We start from the raw sequence: 26,123 nt of genomic DNA on the forward strand, positions 1-26,123 counted from the left end.
ATGGGTCCTGGAAGGTTAGTACTTAAGGCTTTACTCTTCACTTCTTGTACCTTGTGCTGTGAGTTGGGTTGCTTCTGATTAACCATCACCTTAGGTTTTGGTACTTCAGAAGCAGTAACTGTCTTCTTCTGAAACTTAGACTTCAGAACCCCAGATTTTGGTTTCACCAGACTCTGAGGAATAGATTCTGATCTTTTCAGGATCCTAACCTTTGAAGTTTTGGAATCAGATTTGATCATAGCCTTTGACTTAGAGTTCTTTGGCTTTGAAGTAATCTTAGCCTTAGAACTAGAAGCTTCAGGTTCTGATTGAACAACAGTTTCCAACTCAGCCCCTTCTGGTACAAAGAATGTTTTCAGACCTTCCTTGATGCATTCACAACAAGACTTTAGATTGGTTTTCTCCAGTTTCACTTCTGGAAAACCAATTCCTCTGCCATTGTTCTTGTAAATGCTATAAATCATAGAAGCCACTCTGCTTCTGTCAATGCCAGATATAATAAAATCTTCAAGAGCAATTTCATGGTTACTTAAAGGTTTTTCATTACACTTTTCTTGTAGCTTCTGACATAAGAACTTGAGCTGATCTTCATATGTTTTACACATGAAGTCAAAGCCCCTAAGTCCTTGTTCAGAAGCTTTCAGATCCAATAAAGTTGATTTTTGCTGTTGTACCAAATCAGCATATTTTTCTTTTAAATCCTTCAACTCATTGGTTCTTACTTCAAAATGTGTAAGAAGTTCTTTAAGTGACTCAACAAGTTCATCTCTGGGAATTTTGGAATATACCTCATTTTCATCTTCTGAGTCTGAATCTGATCCAGCTTCTGAAGTTGCTGTTGCTACCAACCCAACAGCTACCTTTGCATCTTCATCAGCTTCCTCTTTATCAGATCCAGATTCACTACCCAAATCATCCCAGGTTGCCATTAAACTCTGCTTAATCTGCTTCTTGAATTTGCTTGGTTTGAATGTAGACCTCTTTGACTTGTCCTTTGACTTTTCTCTTTGAAGATCAGGGCATTCAGCAATGAAGTGACCTGGCTTCTTACAGTTGAAGCATCCCTTCTGATCTTCTTTCCTTGAGCTTCTGGAGTTACCCCTTCTGGAGAGAAACTTTCTGTTCTTCTTGGCCAGATATTGAAGTCTGTTTGAGAGCATGGCCATTTCAGCAGCATCTGGTTCAGAGTCTGAACTTGACTGTTCTTCCTCTTCAGATTCAACCACTTTGAGAGCTTTTGATGACTTGCCTTTGGATGGAAGAGCTATTGATTTACTCTTCTTAGTAGACTCATGTTCATTAAGACTTAACTCATGAACTTTGAGAGAACTAACAAGATCTTCGACACTTAAGGTGTTTAAATCTTTAGCTTCCTCAATGGAAGTCACTTTTGGTCTCCATCTGGCAGGTAAGCTTCTGAGTATCTTGCTTACATGATCAGAAGCAACATAGCTCTTCTTTAGAATCTGTAGACCAGAAACTAAGGTTTGAAACCTTGAGTACATCTCCTCAATAGTTTCATCATCCTTCATTTTGAATAACTCATACTGATGTACAAGCAGGAGAGCCTTTGCTTCTTTGACCTTCTTGCTCCCTTCATAATTTGAACAGAGCGAAGCAAACATAGCTTTAGCAGTGGATTTGTCACTCATCTTCATGTATTCTGCTTTGGGTATGGCAGTGACAAGAGCTCCTCTGATAATATGATGCTTCTTGTAAAGTTTCCTCAGTTCTGGAGTATGTTTCTTTCTATCCACAGCAGCTCCTTCTTCATCAAGGACTAAACCACCAACGCCGTCTTCCAGAATATCCCACAATTCTTCATCTAGGCTCATGATGTAACTGTAAAAATTGGTCTTCCACCAAGAGAACTCTTCAGCATCTCCATTGAACTTTGGAACTTTTCCAACACTGGTTTTCTTACTATCACTATAATCATGTGAGACATTTTTATAGCTAGTATCACCATCAGGAGGAGGAGTAGTCATGTTTTTCTCAGATCTTTGACTGTTGCACGGTTAAGTGATACACAACAGACCAAGGCTCTAGATACCAATTGAAGGTGAGAAAAACACAAGAAGGGGGGTTGAATTGTGTTTTGAAAAATTCTTCGTTTCTCTAAATAACTGAATACACTGATCAGAAGCTAAGTGAGACAGCTTCTGAAGTGATGATCTGAATCTAAATGCAGCGGAATAAAACAGAGAGAGAGAAGAAGAACGACACAAAGCAATTATACTGGTTCCTTCCACAATCCGGAAGTAGTCCAGTCCCCCTTGCACTTCCAAGGAGATTTCACTATGAGTAATATCTGATTACAAATGCTCAAGCACACAAGCAAGAGACTTCCAATGCTCAAGCACACAAGCAAGAGACTTCCTTTGCTCAAGAACACAATCAAGAGACTTCCTGCTCAAGCACAACTGCAAGAGACTTCTTAACTAAACAAAATTACACAGAAAATTGTTTAAGGTTGAACACTTGATATACAATCAGAGGTGCTCACAATACAAATCAGATACAGACTCAATGGACTTAAGAATTTCTAAGATATGACTTTGAGACACAGAAATTCTAAGTGAATGCAGAACAATTTCAGCAGAGGTTTGGTACTTGTGAAAATCTTTGTGAGTCTTTCGTTCAGCGTTCTTGCATTACCAATTCTCTAGGTCTTCACTCCTTTATATAGAGGTGTGAAAGAGACGTTGTGAAATTGCCAGCACACCAAAGAGTCGTTGTTGAAGCTTGATCTTTCACCAATGATCTTTTGCCTGATTTGGTTGTTGTCCTATGAAGAACAAATTTGAAATCCATTCCTTATCCAAAGGAACATCTATGCAGGCGAGACCGTATTCTGGAGCTGTTTTCTTGTCTTGAAGTGCAGACACAAAACAGAGTAGTGGAGAACGTGGTTGTACAATTCGTACAAAGTACAATGTCAACGCTTTCGTCCAAATTGCAAACACATGCCTTCAAACACCTTTGAAATGACCGTTGCAAACTCCACTAATCCTTTGTTTGTGTTTTCGAATCCAATAGACAGCTTTTGCATTGATAATTCTTCAATTCTTGATTCTTTGCAAATCCAGTTGATATTCAGCTTCTGGTGAAATGGCTTCTGATGAGGCAGCTTCTGATGATGCAGCTTCTGATGATGCAGCTTCTGATGAGATGACTTCTGCAGCTTCTGATGATGCAGCTTCTGATGATGTGACTTCTGGACCTCTTGTCTTCAGGAGCACTATTCTTCAGGAGCAGCTTGACTTCAGGAGCGCTTTTTCTTCAGAAGCAAGTTGCCTTCAGGAGCGTCCAAGCTTCAAATTTTTGTTGTTTCCATAGCTCTTTATTTGCTCATTCAGAACCAATGATGATGTAACTTTATAATTATGGTCCTGTACACTTGAACAAATATTAGCTAATCCAATTTACAATTTTTAATACCTTGTTATCATCAAAACTCTTTAAGGTTTATTGTTAAACACATTTTGTTCCAACACATTTAAATCAATTAAATAATAGAAAACAATTAAAAATATAATTGTTTAGAATTAAAAATACGTTTCAGAATTTTTTTAATTGCATAGTCTTCCTCACTCCTTCAACTCTCATCTCTTTCTTCTTTCTTCTTTCTTCTCAGGTAGGTGCTTCCACCATTATCATCATCATTCCATTTCTCTTCAACATCATCATCCTACTTTCCAACAACATCATCTTCCTGTATGTCTTCAACATCATCATCCTATTTATTACGTTAAACAAAAAAAGGAAAACTTCACTACCGAATCTATCCAAGAACATCAATCTGGGTCAAACACCTTTTATTCCTACAAACATATATCCCACTCCTTATCATCATCATCATCAAACAAAAAAAAAAATTGAGATTAAAAAATATATAGATAAAGAAAATCCAGATCTGAAATAAACCTCCATTTTCTCTAATCCTTCACTCGCCGGAAATCATGATTTCTTCGTCGACGAGAATAAAATTCCCGTGCCCTCTTTTCTGTTCGCATGTGACCCAAGAACATTTAACCTAGAAAAATCAAACCCAGCTTCAATATACCACTCTTGGAAAGGCGAGAACAAAAATGAAGGTGAGAATGAAAATGGCGCAAATGGTAAGAAACTGAAGAAGAAAACGAGGTGGTAGAAGATGGAATTGAGCGAAAATGGAGGAAGATGAGATGTTCTAATTTAGGAATTAGGGTTTATAACTTTCTTTCGATTAAATTTCCTTTTTTCTTTTAATTTGTTTTTTGTTTTAATTTATGAAATGTTTAAATTATTTTTTGAAATTTAAATTGTTGTTTTAATGACATGTTATGTTAATGTCATTTTCCAAATTGGCAATGCCACATAGGTGTTCATTTGCCATCTCAGCGTATTTTGAGGGAAAATAGGGGGTATGACTAAAACTATAAAAACATGATAGTTTAGGAACGATTTTGTTTGATTTGAAAGAGGCATAATCATTTTTGTGAGCTGGTCAAAATGCGAGGTTCAAAAGTGCAATTATGCCTTTTATATATGAGTTGAATAACTCAATTTGTTTGAGTTAAGATATTAAAAGAGTTCAGGAATTAAAGATCCATGATTTGAATCATGACAATGGCTTTTTATACATTTTCAAGCCATGCGTTTTTTCCATACAAACTTTGTATTTTCAAATTTCTTAAACATGTGCATGTAGAACGCAATTTAGCAAGATAAGGATTTCTAGCTTCAAAAAAAATTGCTTTTGGACAAGAGAATTGCTTTTGAAAAGCCAAAACAAACATGTGTGGAATTGCTTTTTTTCACTTTTGAGGATGTAGAAGTGCTTCTAGACTAACAAGAAGCCAAGCAAGCACTGAATTGATTTATGTTTAGATACACTCATGAAATTGTCCTCGTGAGCTTAACTCAGTTGGTTGGGACAATGTATAAAATATGCAAGGTGCAGTGTTCAAACCCCGGCCACTACAAAAAAAAAGATACACTCATGAAATTGATTATTATGAGTTGATGTTGTTTGGATAGTTGGAATTAAAATTGATTTTGAATGTATAATGACCATATTATCCTTTTAATTGCATTCAACACTAGACATCATATTCTCTTTTTAAAAAAAAAAAAAAATCACATTCTCATTTTTTTTAATTATTTGAACTTATGTTGAAATTATTCATTTTTTTTAAGTAAATGTTGAAATTATTCATATAATTTTGTGCAATTGGAATATAAAAAGCGCTTTGATGCTTTGTTCTAATTTTATGCTTTGGACATCACTTAGTCAATTCTACTCTCAAACATCACTTAGTTTCATTGTTTCTATTACTTTGAATATAACTCTAAAATTAATAATATAGTCACTTTGATGCTTATATAAGAAACTCTACAAAACCCGTACATGGTACGGGTTAGAGTCTAGTTATTCATATAATTTTGTGCAATTGGAATATAAAAAGCGCGGTTACCGCGAAAGTAGAATTGACTATTGAGAACCAAACATAACAGATTCGCGTTGGACAAGGCACAAACGTTCGTTTGGAAATTCCTCTACCATTGCCATATAGCTTCTTTCTTTTTCCCTCCTTTACTGCTGAGTGTGTCCCACATTCATGTGACTCTTATTAATCACTAGTACTTAGAGGCGTGTTTGTCTTTCACATTCATCATTTGATCAAGATACTCTCCACACTCAGCATTTTATATTCATCAAACCAACTCATTCACACATCATGGCTTCCCTCACAGGCACAGATCGATTCAAGTACGATGTTTTCCTCAGCTTCAGAGGCCAAGATACTCGCCATGGTTTCACCGGCAATCTCTGGAAAGCACTGAGTGACAGTGGAATTCACACCTTCATGGATGATGAAGAACTTCAAAAAGGCGAAGAAATCACACCATCACTCATCAAATCCATTGAAGATTCCAACATGCAGCGGCGAAGCTCGCACAATTTCTACGAGGGGGCCAAATATAAAAAATAAATAAAATATATTTTAAAAATTAATATATTAAACTTAATAAAAAAGTAAAATAAATTTACAATAATTTATACTTACATTTAATGAAACGACAACGAAGATAATAAAAGTTAAACAATACTCCCTCCGGTCTCAAATATAAGAAAATATTCCTTTTTTAGGTTCATTGAGTAGTTAATGTATTTGGTCTACATTGTAAGGCAAATACATTAATTATTCAATGAATCTAAAAAAGGAATATTTTCTTATATTTGAGACCGGAGGGAGTAGTTATTTATAAAAGTTCAGCTTTATAGAGTTGTGAGAACTTAAATTTATCCATAATTGACACTAAACTAAACATATTATCAATATTTGTGCAATAACATCTCCCTTTAAAACAATAAAATTGTTTGGAGTAGCCAAATAATATATTAATGGGGTAGCTGCATATAAAGTTATACCAATTATTTAAGTTTTCTTCTTCTTTTGGGGTAGCCATTGCTACCCCATGGCCATGAAGCCCTTCGCCCCTGCCAACATGGCCATCGTTGTGCTCTCTAAGAACTATGCTTCTTCATCTTTTTGTTTACAGGAACTATCCACCATCCTTGATTCTATCAAAGATAAAGGTAGGTGTGTTTGGCCAGTTTTTTATGATGTGGATCCTTCTGATGTGCGGAATTTAAAAAGGAGTTATGAAGAAGCAATGGCTCAACATGAGAAAAGGTCCAACAATAACATGGATTTGTTGCAGAAATGGAAGAATGCTCTAAACCAAGTTGCTAATTTATCCGGCTTTGATTTCAAAAATGGGTATATTTTTTTTTTTCATTTTTATTTCAATTTCTGTTAGAAAAATGCTAAACATCCCGAAAACTATTATCCCGAAAACAACCCGATGGCACTTGATTGGCTACTTATCACCACTACTTGGGTGATTTCCACAAATTCAGGGATTTAGTCAACAATAATTAAAGCAAAGCTGCTTACAAATACACGCTCGGGATGTTTCCCGAAAAATAATTCGGGATATATAGCAAAGTTCTTTCTGTTATGATAATACGAGCGTGTTTTGTTCTACAATAACACAAATTGACTATGATTGAGTTGAATCTGATTAAAAATGAGTTGAATGTAAATATTAAAGTTTAGATCTATTTATATAAAAGTGAGTTAAAGAATAAACTTTAGTTTAAGGTACATATCAACTGTAAAGGCAAAAACTTTAAGTAAAACCAAGTTTTAACTTCAAGTTAAAATCAACTTGGAAGGTAAAATAAATTCTATTCTACAACAATCAAACATGTCAAAATCAATTCTAGAGGAGCTATAGAGTTGATTCTGAAGGTGAGAAAAACACAAGAAGGGGGGTTGAATTGTGTTTTGAAAAATTCTTCGTTTCTCTAAATAACTGAATACACTGATCAGAAGCTAAGTGAGACAGCTTCTGAAGTGATGATCAGAATCTAAATGCAGCGGAATAAAACAGAGAGAGAGAAGAAGAACGACACAAAGCAATTATACTGGTTCCTTCCACAATCCGGAAGTAGTCCAGTCCCCCTTGCACTTCCAAGGAGATTTCACTATGAGTAATATCTGATTACAAATGCTCAAGCACACAAGCAAGAGACTTCCAATGCTCAAGCACACAAGCAAGAGACTTCCTTTGCTCAAGAACACAATCAAGAGACTTCCTGCTCAAGCACAACTGCAAGAGACTTCCTAACTAAACAAAATTACACAGAAAATTGTTTAAGGTTGAACACTTGATATACAATCAGAGGTGCTCACAATACAAATCAGATACAGACTCAATGGACTTAAGAATTTCTAAGATATGACTTTAAGACACAGAAATTCTAAGTGAATGCAGAACAATTTCAGCAGAGGTTTGGTACTTGTGAAAATCTTTGTGAGTCTTTCGTTCAGCGTTCTTGCATTACCAATTCTCTAGGTCTTCACTCCTTTATATAGAGGTGTGAAAGAGACGTTGTGAAATTGCCAGCACACCAAAGAGTCGTTGTTGAAGCTTGATCTTTCACCAATGATCTTTTGCCTGATTTGGTTGTTGTCCTATGAAGAACAAATTTGAAATCCATTCCTTATCCAAAGGAACATCTATGCAGGCGAGACCGTATTCTGGAGCTGTTTTCTTGTCTTGAAGTGCAGACACAAAACAGAGTAGTGGAGAACGTGGTTGTACAATTCGTACAAAGTACAATGTCAACGCTTTCGTCCAAATTGCAAACACATGCCTTCAAACACCTTTGAAATGACCGTTGCAAACTCCACTAATCCTTTGTTTGTGTTTTCGAATCCAATAGACAGCTTTTGCATTGATAATTCTTCAATTCTTGATTCTTTGCAAATCCAGTTGATATTCAGCTTCTGGTGAAATGGCTTCTGATGAGGCAGCTTCTGATGATGCAGCTTCTGATGATGCAGCTTCTGATGAGATGACTTCTGCAGCTTCTGATGATGCAGCTTCTGATGATGTGACTTCTGGACCTCTTGTCTTCAGGAGCACTATTCTTCAGGAGCAGCTTACTTCAGGAGGGCTATTTCTTCAGGAGCAGCTTGACTTCAGGAGCGCTTTTTCTTCAGAAGCAAGTTGCCTTCAGGAGCGTCCAAGCTTCAAATTTTTGTTGTTTCCATAGCTCTTTATTTGCTCATTCAGAACCAATGATGATGTAACTTTATAATTATGGTCCTGTACACTTGAACAAATATTAGCTAATCCAATTTACAATTTTTAATACCTTGTTATCATCAAAACTCTTTAAGGTTTATTGTTAAACACATTTTGTTCCAACAATCTCCCCCTTTTTGATGATGACAAACAACAGTATTTAAAATTGATCAATTGTTGTTAATCTAATTAACAAGTTGACTTTGGGGTTCTGAGGTTTGTAAGCTCAGAATCTGAGGTTTGTAAGCTCAAACTCCCCCTGAGTCTGATAGTCTTTAAGGTGAGGTTTGTAAGCTCCCCCTAAGTTCTATCCAGGTTAATTAAATTCATTTTGCGCAATAATTATTATCAGAGCTTAAAAGCAAAATTGAATCATTGAAAGAATTTACTTATAGATAAGAAGAATGGTTCAATTAACTTTACTTGAATTTTGATACTCCTTCGTTCATTCATAGCTTATACCAATAAGGTAAAAAGATAGAAGTTTTTCAAAAATTTCAAATGCCATTAATGGGGCTCAGAGCCTTTAAATACTTGTCACATATACTCCCCCTTTTGTCATTATCAAAAAAAATTAAAATAAATCTAAGCACAAAAGACAAAAAGATATGAGAAAAACTCAAACGTGAGAGAGTATACTAAGCAATGAACTAAATAAATCAGAGCAAAAAAAAAAAATCATGTATATTCAATTGTCAGAAGCAGCTAAACAGTCAGAATCAGTAAGCATTCAGAAGCAAAGAGAATTAAAACAGAATGGTTTCAGAAGCAAGGACTAGGAATTCAAAACAAACAACAAACAAAAAGAAAAACACAAGGGTGTGCAACTAAGTGTTGGTTTGATGTTGTTTCTTCATCTCCTCCATTTCTTCAATCTTCTTCTGCAACAGTTCTTCAAGCTGTTGTTGCCTCTGGAGAAGAGCCTGTTCCCTTTCCTTAGCTTCTTGCTGCTGCTGTGCCATCTGTTTCTTCAGAAGCTTACACAACCTTGCTTCTCTGGTCAAGTAATCCGTTTCTAAGAAGAAAGGCTGGTTTGCCAGGAGCAGTGTAGAACTTCTTACTCTGAGACTCTGATTCAGATGCTCCATTAACTTTCTGACTGAAGCTTGCTTGACTCTGATGCATTTAGCCTTGATCTCTTCAATAAGCTCAGCTGCCCGGTTCTGAAGAGATACCCAGGAGTCTTCATATGCACCTGTGAGATCAATCGTCCTTCTTTGATCCACCAGATTGTGCATCTGACTCAAGATTGTCAGAAGCTCAGAATTGATATATCCAGATTCCAGGATGTTTGTGGGTGGATGTTCAAGGATTTCAAGATCAGAATCACTGATTTCTAAGTCTTGAATAGGGTTAGGAACTGGAATGGTAAGGTGTGTTTGTGTGTTAGAAGATGAGGGCTGGTCAGAATCAATGTGTGTGGTGGAGGTTGAGGCTTGAACATTGACTATAGAGATGTCAACATCCATGGGAGTTGGTTCAGGAGAGTGTTCAGGTAAAGGTTGAAATTCAGTTTCAGATGGTGGTTGTTGTGGTGAAGTTGTTGTTTGAGTGTTGAGTTGGGGGTCAGTGATGGCTATTGGTGATTGTGGGGGTGTTGTGGGTTTTTGTGGTTCAGGTGTTTGTTGATGAGGGTTTTCTGAAACAACATTTTCAGAAGCAGCTGCTTCTGGAGTTGTTTCAGAGGCTTTTTCTGAGGTGGATTTGTCTATGGGTAACTCACCTGAGTAATGGAGAGCAAGATTGTCTAAGACAGAAGTGTCTTCTATTGGTTCAGGTACAGATGTTGAAGAAGGTGAAATGGGGATAGAGGTGACTGGAATCTGAATTACCTGATCTGCAGGGCCAGCTTCAGAAGTGATCTTTTGTGGATCAGCAGCTTGAGGAACTACTTCTGAAGTTCCCTCTTCTGGAGCATTTTCAAACATGAGCATCATATCGTCTTCCTCATTGTCTTCAGTGGGCTTACCAGCAATGGCTCTTACTTCAGCCAATTTATCTTTGTAGAACCTATCACAATCTTCCAATCCCAAGGCCTTGAGCTTTTCATCTCTTTGATGAGTGTATTGTGCTTTTAGATCCTTTTTGTCTGCAATAAGTTCAGAAGCACGTTCATCTGCCATCCTTTTCCTTATTGGAGTCATCTCAACCATAGGACTCACAAGTTGAAGGGGAGCCTTCTTCTTCTTCAGCTTGGGATCAGCCTCTTCTTTTTCCATTTCTTCAAGAGCTTCCTCCAGCTGCTCTTGAGTGATTACCAAGTCTGCCTTACCTTTTCTTCTCTTCTGAGGAATAGAAGCAGCACCAATCTTCTGCATCTTTCCTTTATCCTTGATAGAAACAGGTTTAGCTTCAGACTTAGCAACTTTAGCAATAGCAGCTTCTGACTCAGTACTGGTTCTGGCCTTCTTTCCTTTAGTAGGAGCAGCATCAGATTCAGAACTAGTTCTGGCCCTTTTCCCTTTAGGTGCATCAGAAACAGCAGCTTCTGACACAGCAACTGCTTTGGCCTTCTTGCCTTTTCCTTTAGCAAGAGCAGCTTCCTCCTGAGACCTCGCATCTTCCTCCAAGACGTACTCAGCTACTAATCTAGCTAAGTGTTCAGGATTACTTTCCTTAACTATGGAAGGAAAGTCTCTGATAATCTCAGATTCTTCTGTGGTCAACTCCAACCATTTCTCATCTTTAGGAGCTTCTTTGAAGAACTTCATAGAGTGTAAGCTCCTGCTACTGATAGTCCTTTCAGCAGTAGAGACTTTGAAACATTTATCAGAAGCACTCCTTGTCCTTTTTAAGAACTCCAGCACCCTTCCTTGATGAAAGATTTCAGACAGCAATCTTCCATAGGGTACTTGTTTTCTTTCTCTTGTAATGCTTTCGTTTATGGCCCAGCAGAGATGATCCATTACATATCTTGGGAAGTTTATCTTTTCCAAAATAGCCATGAAGTAAATTGCTAGCTTCTGTTGATTGTTGGGTTGGTCAGATCCTCCTGCTCTTTGAAAGAAGCAATCATTACTGAACTTCACCAACATCCTGTTGTGAATCTCCATTTCAGAAGGCTTTGCATCCTTCTTCCCACCCAAAAGAGTGTTGTAGTAACCTTGTAGCAGGACATCTTCCTTCCTGACTATTTCTTGGAATCTTCCCTCTGCATGCCTTCTACAAGCTTTAGCTATAACTTCCTCAGTGATGGTTATAGGAATGCCCATCACTTCAGACCTTATTTCTAAGCTGTCAAATGATGTAGGATTCATATCCATGACCATTTTCCCTTTCTTTGACCCAGCTTGTTTGCTTACAACTTTTGCAGGCTTTTCATTGTACACTTCAGCTTTTAACCAAAAGTCCTTGACCAAATTCACATATGTTGGTCCATTTAGCATTCTGAAATACTCAGACAGCTCCTGTGTTTCTATTAAACCTTCCATGTTTACTTCGTACTTCTTGAGTGAAGTAAAATCCACTGGTGACTCTATTTGGACTATCAAGGATTCCCATGGAATATCCATAGTCTTTTCTTTGTAGAAGGACCCAGATTCTGATACGCTTTGCTTGTTTGAAGTAGATTCTGAAACTTTTGAGCTTGATGATGCCATTTGATGATTGACGAAGATTTGAAGAAGATGAAGATTTTTAGGGTTCTAAGGTTGAGAGAATGCGCTTACTTCGCAAACGGTTTGAGAGCAAATGTGTTTGTTGTGAGTGAGTAGTGTGTGAATTGACAAAGTGTTAAAAGTAAAACGATTGCAATTCAAAAGAGACAAACAAACATAACATTAATGACAAAATTGGGGGCGCGTGAAAAGTACTTTCAAAGCTTTTAAATCATCATTGCCCTTTTTAGTTATACACCAACACATACAGGCCACGTAAGAAGTTCACAGAGTAACTACCAAGTTAGTGGGCCAGAAGTTACTTTAAAAAGTAACTCCCAACGTTTCCACTTATTCAACTATTCAGAAGCAACAAATCCAGCTTCTGGACTTCAGATGCTGATGTCATCATCAGAAGCGAGTTTTCCTCAGAACCTCAATAAAGAGCTTCTGATGGACTACTGCTTCTGAACTAACTTCAGAACCTAAAATCCTATTCAGGAGCAAGCAAACATTTAATCAGACACGAAGTGCATGTTCAAATTTTTCTTTATAAAATCAAATCTTTCAACAGTTAAAGGCTTAGTAAATATATCAGCCCATTGATTTTCAGTATCAATGAATTGTATATCTAAAATTCCTTTTTGAACATAATCTCTGATAAAGTGGTGTTTGATTTCAATGTGCTTAGCTCTTGAATGCAAAATTGGATTTTTAGACAAACAAATAGCAGCAGTATTATCACAATAAATGGGAATACTGTTAGCAGTTATCTGATAATCTTCCAACTGATGTTTCATCCAAAGTAGTTGTGTACAACAACTTGCAGCTGAAATGTATTCTGCTTCTGCTGTAGACATAGCAATAGTTGTTTGTCTTTTGCTAGCCCAGGATATAAGATTATCACCCAGAAATTGACAATTGCCACTGGTTGATTTTCTTTCAATCCTATCACCAGCATAATCAGCATCACAGAATCCAATTAGCTTATAATCTAAGGATTTCCTATAAAGGAGTCCAAGATTAGTTGTTCCCTTCAAATACCTGAAGATTCTCTTGACAGCAGTCATATGAGATTCTCTAGGATCTGATTGGAATCTTGCACACAAGCATACACTGAATAAAATATCTGGCCTAGATGCAGTGAGGTATAACAAAGAACCAATCATACCTCTATACAGCTTCTGATCTACTTTAGCTCCTTCATCTTCTTTGCTCAGGTTGCACGTAGGATGCATTGGAGTGTTCATCACTTTACAATCTTCAAGTTTGAACTTCTTCAGAAGCTCCTTTGTGTACTTTGATTGATGAACATAGACTCCATCTTTGCATTGATTGATTTGAATGCCAAGGAAGAACTTCAGCTCTCCCATCATGCTCATTTCAAATTCATCCTGCATTAACTCAGAAAATTCCTTGCAAAGAGATGCACTAGTAGAACCAAATATTATATCATCAACATATATTTGCACAACAAGAATATCTTTCCCAAGGGTCCTTCTGAAGAGTGTAGTGTCAACCTGTCCTCTCTTAAAATCATTTTTGATTAAGAAATTACTTAGTCTATCATACCAAGCTCTGGGAGCTTGTTTCAAGCCATATAGTGATTTCTTCAGTTTAAAAACATGGTCAGGATATTTAATATCCTCAAATCCAGGAGGTTGCTTAACATACACTTCTTCTTCTATGACACCATTGAGAAATGCACTCTTGACGTCCATCTGATATAATATTATGCCATGATTAACTGCATAGGAAAGAAGTAACCTGATTGCTTCCAATCTTGCAACTGGAGCAAACGTTTCAGTGTAATCAATGCCTTCTTGTTGACTATACCCTTGTGCAACAAGTCTGGCTTTGTTTCTTGTTACTTCACCTTGCTCATTCAGCTTGTTTCTGAATACCCATTTTGTTCCAATAATGTTCTTGTGCTGAGGTTTGGGTACCAGATCCCACACATCATTTCTTTGAAATTGATTCAACTCTTCTTGCATAGCTAGGATCCATCCATCATCTGAAAGTGCTTCATCAACTGTTGTAGGTTCAATCATTGAGATTAGTCCAATCATTGACTCTTCTTGTCTGAAATGTGATCTTGTTCTTCTTGGACTATCTTTGTTTCCAATGATTAGCTCCTCAGGATGTGAAGACTTGTGTTTGAATGTGTTTCTGGGAGGATCTTCTTGATGTGAGCCATCTTGTGCTTCATCAGAAGCAGTTTCATCTTGCGCTTCTGATGTGGGTTCAGCTTCTGGACTATCTTCAGACTCAGCTATCTGATCAGGTTCTGGAGTAGCTTCAGGAACCTGTATCTCTGCAAAACTTTCACCTTGCTTTGAAGTTTTATCTTCAAGCTCCTTGTCATCAAATTTAACGTGCATAGATTCTTCAACACAGAGTGTTTCTGAATTATACACTCTGTATGCCTTTGACCTTTCAGAGTAACCTAAAAAGATTCCTCTTTGGGCCTTGGCATCAAATTTCTTTAGGTAGAGCTTGTTGTTCAGAATGTAACAAGTACATCCAAATTGATGAAAGTAAGAGATATTGGGTTTTCTTCCTTTAAAGAGTTCATATGCTGTTTTCTCCAAAATAGGTCTAATATAGATCCTGTTTTGAACATAGCATGCTGTATTCACTACTTCTGCCCAAAAATGTTTTGGTAAATTGTTTTCATGAATCATGGTTCTGGCCATTTCTTGTAAAGTTCTATTCTTTCTCTCTACAACTCCATTTTGTTGTGGTGTTCTAGGAGAAGAGAATTCATGGAAAATTCCATGTTTTTCACAAAAAGCTTCAAATGGCTCATTTTCAAATTCTCCACCATGATCACTTCTGACTTTCAAAATTTTTGATTCTTTTTCAGATTGAATTTGAGTGCAGAAGCTACTGAATACATCACACGCAACATCTTTACTCTTTATGAATTTCACCCAAGTCCATCTGCTGTAATCATCAACAATGACTAATCCATATCTACTTCCATATAAGGATGCAGTACTCACTGGTCCAAATAAATCAATATGGAGTAATTCTAAAGGTCTTGAGGTTGAGACAATGTCTTTGGTTTTAAAAGATGATTTCACAATTTTCCCTCTCTGACATGCACCACAAAGTGCATCTGAATGATAGTCAATGTCTGGTAGCCCTTTCACAAGTTGTAACTTACTAAGCTTAGAGATTAACCTCCAGTTAGCATGTCCCAACCTTCTGTGCCACATCCATTTCTTATCATTCACTGATAGTAGGCAAATCACCTTCTGATCAGCCAGTTCAGAAAAATTGATTTTATAGACATTGTCAACTCTCTTTCCCTTGAACACAATGGATTTGTCTTTCTTGTTGATTACTGTACAGTTGGGTTTTTCAAAAAGCACATCATAACCATTATCACAAAATTGACTTATGCTCAAAAGGTTATGTTCAAGACCATCTACCAACCATACATTATTAATTGAGGTAGAGGAATTACCAATAGTTCCTGTACCTATGATCCTGCCTGACTGGTTGCCTCCAAATTTCACATTTCCTCCCTCTTTCATTGTTAGGCTGAGGAACATGGACTTGTCTCCTGTCATGTGTCTTGAGCAACCGCTGTCTAGGTACCATGATCTTTGCTTTGGCACTGCTCTTAGACATACCTGCATCATTGACATTTTTAGATTTAGGTACCCATTGTTCTATGGGTCCTGGAAGGTTAGTACTTAAGGCTTTACTCTTCACTTCTTGTACCTTGTGCTGCGAGTTGGGTTGCTTCTGATTAACCATCACCTTAGGTTTTGGTACTTCAGAAGCAGTAACTGTCTTCTTCTGAAACTTAGACTTCAGAACCCCAGATTTTGGTTTCACCAGACTCTGAGGAATAGGTTCTGATCTTTTCAGGATCCTAACCTTTGAAGTTTTGGAATCAGATTTGATCATAGCCTTTGACTTAGAGTTCTTTGGCTTTGAAGTAATCTTAGCCTTAGAACTAGAAGCTTCAGGTTCTGATTGAACAACAGTTTCCAACTCAGCCCCTTCTGGTACAAAGAATGTTTTCAGACCTTCCTTGATGCATTCACAACAAGACTTTAGATTGGTTTTCTCCAGTTTCACTTCTGGAAAACCAATTCCTCTGCCATTGTTCTTGTAAATGCTATAAATCATAGAAGCCACTCTGCTTCTGTCAATGCCAGATATAATAAAATCTTCAAGAGCAATTTCATGGTTACTTAAAGGTTTTTCATTACACTTTTCTTGTAGCTTCTGACATAAGAACTTGAGCTGATCTTCATATGTTTTACACATGAAGTCAAAGCCCCTAAGTCCTTGTTCAGAAGCTTTCAGATCCAATAAAGTTGATTTTTGCTGTTGTACCAAATCAGCATATTTTTCTTTTAAATCCTTCAACTCATTGGTTCTTACTTCAAAATGTGTAAGAAGTTCTTTAAGTGACTCAACAAGTTCATCTCTGGGAATTTTGGAATATACCTCATTTTCATCTTCTGAGTCTGAATCTGATCCAGCTTCTGAAGTTGCTGTTGCTACCAACCCAACAGCTACCTTTGCATCTTCATCAGCTTCCTCTTTATCAGATCCAGATTCACTACCCAAATCATCCCAGGTTGCCATTAAACTCTGCTTAATCTGCTTCTTGAATTTGCTTGGTTTGAATGTAGACCTCTTTGACTTGTCCTTTGACTTTTCTCTTTGAAGATCAGGGCATTCAGCAATGAAGTGACCTGGCTTCTTACAGTTGAAGCATCCCTTCTGATCTTCTTTCCTTGAGCTTCTGGAGTTACCCCTTCTGAAGAGAAACTTTCTGTTCTTCTTGGCCAGATATTGAAGTCTGTTTGAGAGCATGGCCATTTCAGCAGCATCTGGTTCAGAGTCTGAACTTGACTGTTCTTCCTCTTCAGATTCAACCACTTTGAGAGCTTTTGATGACTTGCCTTTGGATGGAAGAGCTATTGATTTACTCTTCTTAGTAGACTCATGTTCATTAAGACTTAACTCATGAACTTTGAGAGAACTAACAAGATCTACGACACTTAAAGTGTTTAAATCTTTAGCTTCCTCAATGGCAGTCACTTTTGGTCTCCATTTGGCAGGTAAGCTTCTGAGTATCTTGCTTACATGATCAGAAGCAACATAGCTCTTCTTTAGAATCTGTAGACCAGAAACTAAGGTTTGAAACCTTGAGTACATCTCCTCAATAGTTTCATCATCCTTCATTTTGAATAACTCATACTGATGTACAAGCAGGAGAGCCTTTGCTTCTTTGACCTTCTTGCTCCCTTCATAATTTGAACAGAGCGAAGCAAACATAGCTTTAGCAGTGGATTTGTCACTCATCTTCATGTATTCTGCTTTGGGTATGGCAGTGACAAGAGCTCCTCTGATAATATGATGCTTCTTGTAAAGTTTCCTCAGTTCTGGAGTATGTTTCTTTCTATCCACAGCAGCTCCTTCTTCATCAAGGACTAAACCACCAACGCCGTCTTCCAGAATATCCCACAATTCTTCATCTAGGCTCATGATGTAACTGTAAAAATTGGTCTTCCACCAAGAGAACTCTTCAGCATCTCCATTGAACTTTGGAACTTTTCCAACACTGGTTTTCTTACTATCACTATAATCATGTGAGACATTTTTATAGCTAGTATCACCATCAGGAGGAGGAGTAGTCATGTTTTTCTCAGATCTTTGACTGTTGCACGGTTAAGTGATACACAACAGACCAAGGCTCTAGATACCAATTGAAGGTGAGAAAAACACAAGAAGGGGGGTTGAATTGTGTTTTGAAAAATTCTTCGTTTCTCTAAATAACTGAATACACTGATCAGAAGCTAAGTGAGACAGCTTCTGAAGTGATGATCAGAATCTAAATGCAGCGGAATAAAACAGAGAGAGAGAAGAAGAACGACACAAAGCAATTATACTGGTTCCTTCCACAATCCGGAAGTAGTCCAGTCCCCCTTGCACTTCCAAGGAGATTTCACTATGAGTAATATCTGATTACAAATGCTCAAGCACACAAGCAAGAGACTTCCAATGCTCAAGCACACAAGCAAGAGACTTCCTTTGCTCAAGAACACAATCAAGAGACTTCCTGCTCAAGCACAACTGCAAGAGACTTCCTAACTAAACAAAATTACACAGAAAATTGTTTAAGGTTGAACACTTGATATACAATCAGAGGTGCTCACAATACAAATCAGATACAGACTCAATGGACTTAAGAATTTCTAAGATATGACTTTAAGACACAGAAATTCTAAGTGAATGCAGAACAATTTCAGCAGAGGTTTGGTACTTGTGAAAATCTTTGTGAGTCTTTCGTTCAGCGTTCTTGCATTACCAATTCTCTAGGTCTTCACTCCTTTATATAGAGGTGTGAAAGAGACGTTGTGAAATTGCCAGCACACCAAAGAGTCGTTGTTGAAGCTTGATCTTTCACCAATGATCTTTTGCCTGATTTGGTTGTTATCCTATGAAGAACAAATTTGAAATCCATTCCTTATCCAAAGGAACATCTATGCAGGCGAGACCGTATTCTGGAGCTGTTTTCTTGTCTTGAAGTGCAGACACAAAACAGAGTAGTGGAGAACGTGGTTGTACAATTCGTACAAAGTACAATGTCAACGCTTTCGTCCAAATTGCAAACACATGCCTTCAAACACCTTTGAAATGACCGTTGCAAACTCCACTAATCCTTTGTTTGTGTTTTCGAATCCAATAGACAGCTTTTGCATTGATAATTCTTCAATTCTTGATTCTTTGCAAATCCAGTTGATATTCAGCTTCTGGTGAAATGGCTTCTGATGAGGCAGCTTCTGATGATGCAGCTTCTGATGATGCAGCTTCTGATGAGATGACTTCTGCAGCTTCTGATGATGCAACTTCTGATGATGTGACTTCTGGACCTCTTGTCTTCAGGAGCACTATTCTTCAGGAGCAGCTTACTTCAGGAGCGCTATTTCTTCAGGAGCAGCTTGACTTCAGGAGCGCTTTTTCTTCAGAAGCAAGTTGCCTTCAGGAGCGTCCAAGCTTCAAATTTTTGTTGTTTCCATAGCTCTTTATTTGCTCATTCAGAACCAATGATGATGTAACTTTATAATTATGGTCCTGTACACTTGAACAAATATTAGCTAATCCAATTTACAATTTTTAATACCTTGTTATCATCAAAACTCTTTAAGGTTTATTGTTAAACACATTTTGTTCCAACAGATTCTACAACAGTAAAATTGATTGCAACACTAGAATTGATTCTTACATGTATCGATTCCTTTCCCGTAGGATTGACTCTTATTCCATAATTGATTTTACTCTAAGTTAAGATTTGTAGTTTTTGATTCTAGAATTGATTTTTGCACAAAAATTTATAGTTCAACTCAGTTTTACATGAATGTAAATAAATATAAATCACTTTTCCTTCAACTCACTTTTAGTCAGAATCACTTTTACAGAATCAATTCACCCAAAATCAATTTTTTTCATCGCAAAACCAAACGTACACTTTGCCTCCAAAAATTGATTTTGATTGAGTTATATCTTACTAGAAGTGAGAGTTAAACGTAAATTTATAAAAGTTTGGACCTATTTATCAAAAAGTGAGTTAAAGAATAAATTTAAAGCTAAATCCAAGTTTGGACCTATTTATCAAAACGTAAATCCAAGTTTTAGCTTCAAGTTAAAATCAATACTAGTCTAGAATAATCAAACATGTTAAAATCAATTCTATATATTTGGAATGAATTTTATCTGCTCCAGAAGTAGAACCAAACGCGCGGATCTATGAGTATGTTTAGTTTAGCTTCTAGAGAAGTCAAAATTAATTCTAAAGGTATATTGGCTTTGAGATGTTGTGGTTCTCGAGTTGATTGTTGCTTAAAGGTAGAAAATGGAGCTTTTGATTATGTAATTGATTTTTTCACCTTAAACTCACTTTTAAAAATCAATCTGCTTAAAATCAATTTGGTCACGGTAAAACTTAAAGCACAATATAAATGGGCTTGCTTGACGTTATAGATTTAAAATAAATTTTTGTATATCTAAAAATTATTTTTATTAAAACTTATTAATATTTTTTGTCAAAAAAAAAACTTATAATATTTATTTCAAACTCATTTGTTAGAAATGAAAGACTAATTTTGATATTTATTAATTTAGATATTCATTGTTGTTTATAAAAATCACATTTTTTTTTTTCAAAAGAAGTTTCTCAAAAATGATTTTATGACAAACTATTCAAAATAGCTTCTCATTTTAAGCATTTTTTAATACTTTAGTATCAAAAAAGTCACACCGAAAGACAAAATACTTAAAATGACATTTTATGAAAATTTATTCAAACAATTTTTTATTTGAAGTTTTCTCTAACAATTACTTTGAACATTCTCTTTTGAACACTCTCTTTAATACTCACTCTTTTATTGGTTTAAATCATCGTGAATCTACTACAATTTGGAAATAGAACCCACACAAAGTGGTGGGACATGCATGAATTTCATCCAATAAAAGAATGAGTGCTAGAGAGGGTGTTCAAAAGTGAGTGTGTTAGCATTCCTCATAAATAAAATAATACACTAATAATATTTTTAAAAAAAGCTAGAATAAACTAGCCCAATGTGTCACTATGTGTAGCAAGGAAGGATAGTTAAGATTGACAAAGTGTAAGGTAAGGTGTTCAACACGTGTCGGTGTCTGTGATAGACATAGTTATATTCAATCACTCACTATGAGACCCAATATTATATTCAATTACTTTTATTTCTTAAATTATTTCCGGTTTCTAATTCTACTGTCATGTTTGATTTCTGTGTGTATGTGTTAGTGGTTCAAACTTCAAAGGCATTACATTTGTTTAGTTATTACCATTTGAGTTATTATATAAATAAGTGTCAAAAGTTAGACTTGATGAAAGGGAATGACCTCATGCAAACTTGACTTCTATGATTGGGCAGGGATGAATATGAACATGTTTTTATTGAGAAGATAGTTGAACAAGTCTCAAGGGAGATTATACCTGTTACCTTATCTGTCCCTGATTACCTAGTTGGACTCGAGTACCCTATGCAAATTGTAACATCACTTTTGAATGATGGGCCTGATGATAAAGGCCACATGGTAGGGATCTATGGTATTGGCGGAATAGGGAAAACAACTCTTGCTGTAGCAGTTTATAATTCAATTGCAGACGGATTTAAAGGTTTATGTTTTCTCGAAAACATTAGAGAAAATTCAGAAAAACATGGTCTGCCATATCTCCAAAATATCCTTCTTTATGAAACAGTTGGAGAGAAGAAAATTAAGTTAACAAATGTTAAAAACGGAATGACAGTAATACAACAGAGGCTCCGGAAAAAGAAAGTTCTTTTGCTATTGGATGATGTTAACAAGGAGGAGCAATTACATGCTATTGCTGGAAGCCCCGATTGGTTTGGTCCAGGCAGTAGAGTCATCATCACGACTAGGGACAAACAGTTGCTAACATCTCATGGGGTTCAAAGCACATATGAGGTGAAGGAGTTGAACAGGAAAGATGCTTTTGAATTGCTTAGACAAAAAGCTTTTAAATCCGAGAAAGTTAGCTTTGGTTATGAAAACATTTTGAACTATGCTGTAACTTATGCTTCTGGCCTTCCATTGGCTTTAGAAGTAATAGGTTCTCACTTTTTTAATAAGACAATAGAGGAATGTAAAGATGCACTAGATCGTTATGAAAAGGTTCCTCATAAAAAGATCCAAACGACACTACAACTTAGCTATCAATCTTTGCAGGAGGATGAGAAGCCTGTTTTTCTTGACATTGCCTGCTGCTTCAAAGGATATAAATTGACAAGGGTCCAACAAATACTTCATGCTCATCATGGTGATATCATGAAAGATCACATTAATGTGTTGGTGGAAAAATCTCTCATAAAAATAAATGAGTTTGGTAATGTGACATTACATGATTTAGTAGAGGATATGGGGAAAGAAATTGTTAGACAAGAATCACCAAAAGATCCTGGAAAACGCAGTAGGTTATGGGACTCGAATGATATAGTTCAAATTCTAAAAGAAAATAAGGTGAGTAATAGTGATATTGGTTGATTTTCTTTTTCATTTTTAACTTTGATTGCTACTAATGCTCAACTTAGCATCTTGGCTTTATGCATTATTAATTATTGTCACATATTCACATCACATTTTTGTTTACAGGGAACAAGTAATATTGAAATGATACATTTCAGCCATAGGATTAGCGTAGAATGGGATGGAGAAGCTTTCAAGAAGATGAAAAATCTCAAAACACTAATTTTCAGTGGTTGTGTTTTTTTTTTCTAAACATCCGAAACATCTTCCAAATAGTTTAAGAGTGCTGGAATGGCGTTATCGCAAGTATCCTTCATCAGGTTTCCCTTTGCGAGATGATGCATGTCATGTCTCCGTTCACCCTCTATCAAATCCATTTGAGTGGAAGGGCTTTCTCACAAAGGCAAGTGTGACATATTTATATCTCTTATATTAATAAATCTGATTTAATATTATTCATATATTTCCTATTTCCTCTTTTTTTTCGTGTGCAGAAGTTCCAGAATATGAGGGTTTTAAATCTTGATAATAGTGATCTTTTATCACAAATACCAGATATATCTGGTCTCCCAAATTTAGAAGAATTTTCAATCCAAAATTGCAAGGAACTAATTGCAATTGATAAATCAATTGGTTTTTTATATAGACTAAAAATCTTGAGAATTATAAGTTGCACCAAAATCAAGAGTGTTCCAACTCTCAGTCTAGCTTCACTGGAAGAACTCAATATTTCACGTTGTTATCATCTAGAAAGCTTTCCTTTCATGGTGAATGGATTTTTTCGAGAACTTAAAATTTTGAGGGTTACATGTTGCACCAAAATCAGAACTATTCCATCTTTCATGTTACCTTCCCTAGAAGAACTCGATCTTTCAGTTTGTACTAGTCTTGAGAGTTTTCCACATGTGATAGATGCGTTTGGTGACAAGCTTAAAACCATGAGTGTTAGAAGTTGCATCAAGCTAAGGAGTATTCCACCTCTCAAGTTGGATTCACTAGAAACTCTTGACAGTTCAAACTGTCACAATCTCATGAGTATTTCACCTCTCAAGTTGAATTCGTTAAAAAAACTTTACCTTTCACATTGTCACAATCTCATGAGTATCCCACCTCTCGAGTTGGATTCATTAGAAACACTTGACCTATCAAATTGTCACAATCTTAGGAGTATTCCACCTCTTAAGTTTGATTCACTAGAAACACTTGACCTATCAAATTGTTACAATCTCAGGACTATTCCACTTCTTCAGTTGGATTCATTGGAAACACTTGATCTTTCAGATTGTACTAGTCTCGAGAGTTTTTCACCAGTGGTAAATGTGTTTGGTGATAAGCTTAAAACCATGAGTGTTAGAGGTTGCATCAATCTAAGGAGTATTCCACTTCTCAAGTTGGATTCACTAGAAACACTTGACCTTTCATTTTGTTTTAGTCTTGAGAGTTTTCCACTTGTGGTGGACAGATTTCTTGGAAAACTTAAAACCCTACTTGCTAAAAATTGTCACAATCTCAAGAGTATTCCACCTCTTAAGTTGGATTCTCTAGAAAAACTCGACCTTTCAAATTGTTATAGGCTCGAGAGCTTTTCAAGTGTGGTGGATGGGTTGTTGGATAAACTTAAATTCGTGAATATTGAATACTGCATTATGCTTAGGAGTATCCCACGGCTGAGGTTGACTTCGTTGGAACATTTCAATCTTTCATGTTGTTATAGTCTTGAGAGTTTACCAGAAATATTGGGAGAGATGAGAAATATACATAAACTCCTCTTGGATGAAACTTCCATCAATGAATTTATGTTTCCAGATCAAAATCTTACTCAGCCTCAAACATTGCATCCATGTAACTGTGAATCTACTGTGAAGCCAAAACTTATCATCCAGAGTGAAGAAAACGTGAATCCAATGCAATCTTCAGATGTAAAGTATGTTTGTGTCGGGAACTGAAAACTTCCAGATGAATATCTTTCAAAAACTCTCATGTTGTTTGCAAATGTGAAAGAATTACACCTAACTAACAATCTATTCACATTTATTCCTAAATCTATTGAAAAATGTCACTTTTTATGGAAACTCGTCTTGGATGACTGTAAGAAACTTCAGGACATTGAAGGGATTCCTCGATGCTTAAGAGTGTTATCTGCACTTGACTGCATATCATTGACTTCGTTGTGCAAAAACAAATTACTGAATCAGGTTATGATTTATTTTGTTTTTATTTGTAATGTCTTTTATATTCTTTTTGTTATAGTTAAATTTTCATCAAATTTATTTTACCAACAGGAATTACATGAGGCTGGAAACACTTGGTTTCGTTTACCACGCGTGCCAAAGATTCCAGAGTGGTTCGACCTCAAATGCGAGGCAGGATGGTCAATTTCTTTCTGGTTTCGTAACAAGTTTCCTGCCATATCTATTTGTGTTGTTTCTCCATTGACATTATATTTTCGACATTGTCGTGTAAGAGTGATCATCAACGAGAATACATTTTTCTATACACATGGTTCAGAGATACGTTGGAGATCACAGCCGAATACATATCATTTGCATCTTTTTCATATGCAAATGGAAAACTTCAATGATAATATGGACAAAGTACTTTCAGAAAATAAGTGGAACCATGCAGAGGTTTACTTTGGATTCCCATTCATGAATTGTGGAATCCATGTATTGAAAGAGAAAAGTAACATGAAGGATATTCAATTCACCAACCCAGAGAATGATACTAACATTGTGTTACACTCGGGATGTTGAAGTAAGTATATCATTCATTTTACCCAAATTGTCATCAAGCTTTCTTCCTGTAGTGTAGAGTCTTAATTTGTTTTATTGTTTTATGATAAATTTTTCAATGTATTCACAATTATTGTTGACATTTAACATAACCTTCTTCAGCTGGCATATTCTTATGAGGATGAGAGCTCCAAGAGAAGGTTCCTGTGATCTGATTCTGCCGCTAACATTCTCTGCATTACTTTCATCATGTATATATTTGCTTTTCACTATCCGCAACAGAACCTTATTTGCTAGAGGGACAGTACAACCTAGTAAAGCAAAAAGTTTTTTAGATTTTATCAACTTTCATTCTTGATTTTAATATTTGTGCTTGTGGATCTTAAAACTGTTACGTGATAGTACTTATTTTCCTAGCTTTGTAGAACTTAAATGAATAAGTTTATTCATGCTTTAATTTAAAACGCTTGAGATTAGCTAAACTGTTTAGATTACTGAGAGGATTGAATCTTTTATTTCAAAATCATGGTAAATATATCATTTATTAATTCCATTACCACATAACAAAATTTTCAATGGAACAATTCCTGGAAGTCTTGGAAAATTTACGTCATTACAAAGATTTCAGGACTCTAGTCTTTAACTTTCTCATATATATGATGGAAAAGAAAACTGTAAGTTCATTTTCAAAAAATTATCATGTCAACAGGCTACTTGATACACCTATAGATACTGGGTTCATTTTTTAATATGAGCGAGTTAAGAGTCTTTAAAATTTTAAAAGCATTGAAGATTCAGTGAAGGTGTTTGAATTTGTGTTATTTGATTTTAGATGAATTGAAGAAACTGTGTAATGGACAAATTGATAGTGTTGTATCAATAACTTGTGTAAGTGATTATAGCAGATGATTTATTCTTCTCTGCATTTTTTCATCATTATATTTTTTTTTTACAATTTTAACATTTTGCGGGGGTTTTAAACCCCCGAAATAAAACTCCCGCAATTTAACGTGATACCAGCGGTCCCCTAAAACCCCCGTAAATAATTTGTGGGATTACTATAAGCGGGGGTTTTAAAAAATCCCGC

The 26,123-nt window shown here is 36.1% G+C and overlaps 1 pseudogene across 1 annotated transcript; it reads left to right on the plus strand.

Moving 5' to 3' along the window:
• Positions 1-5,682: 5,682 nt before the first annotated feature.
• On the plus strand, positions 5,683-25,961 carry LOC146916476 (TMV resistance protein N-like; annotated as a pseudogene). The gene is made up of 7 exons (XR_015015079.1): positions 5,683-5,924; positions 6,496-6,770; positions 21,191-22,298; positions 22,431-22,707; positions 22,799-24,499; positions 24,587-25,058; positions 25,199-25,961. The product of XR_015015079.1 is annotated as a TMV resistance protein N-like (transcript).
• The last annotated feature ends 162 nt before the right edge of the window (positions 25,962-26,123 follow it).

Source organism: Medicago sativa, chromosome 6 (assembly GCF_051527215.1).
Source record: "Medicago sativa cultivar Bolivia chromosome 6, Bolivia_mono, whole genome shotgun sequence".
Taxonomy (NCBI): Eukaryota; Viridiplantae; Streptophyta; class Magnoliopsida; order Fabales; family Fabaceae; genus Medicago; species Medicago sativa.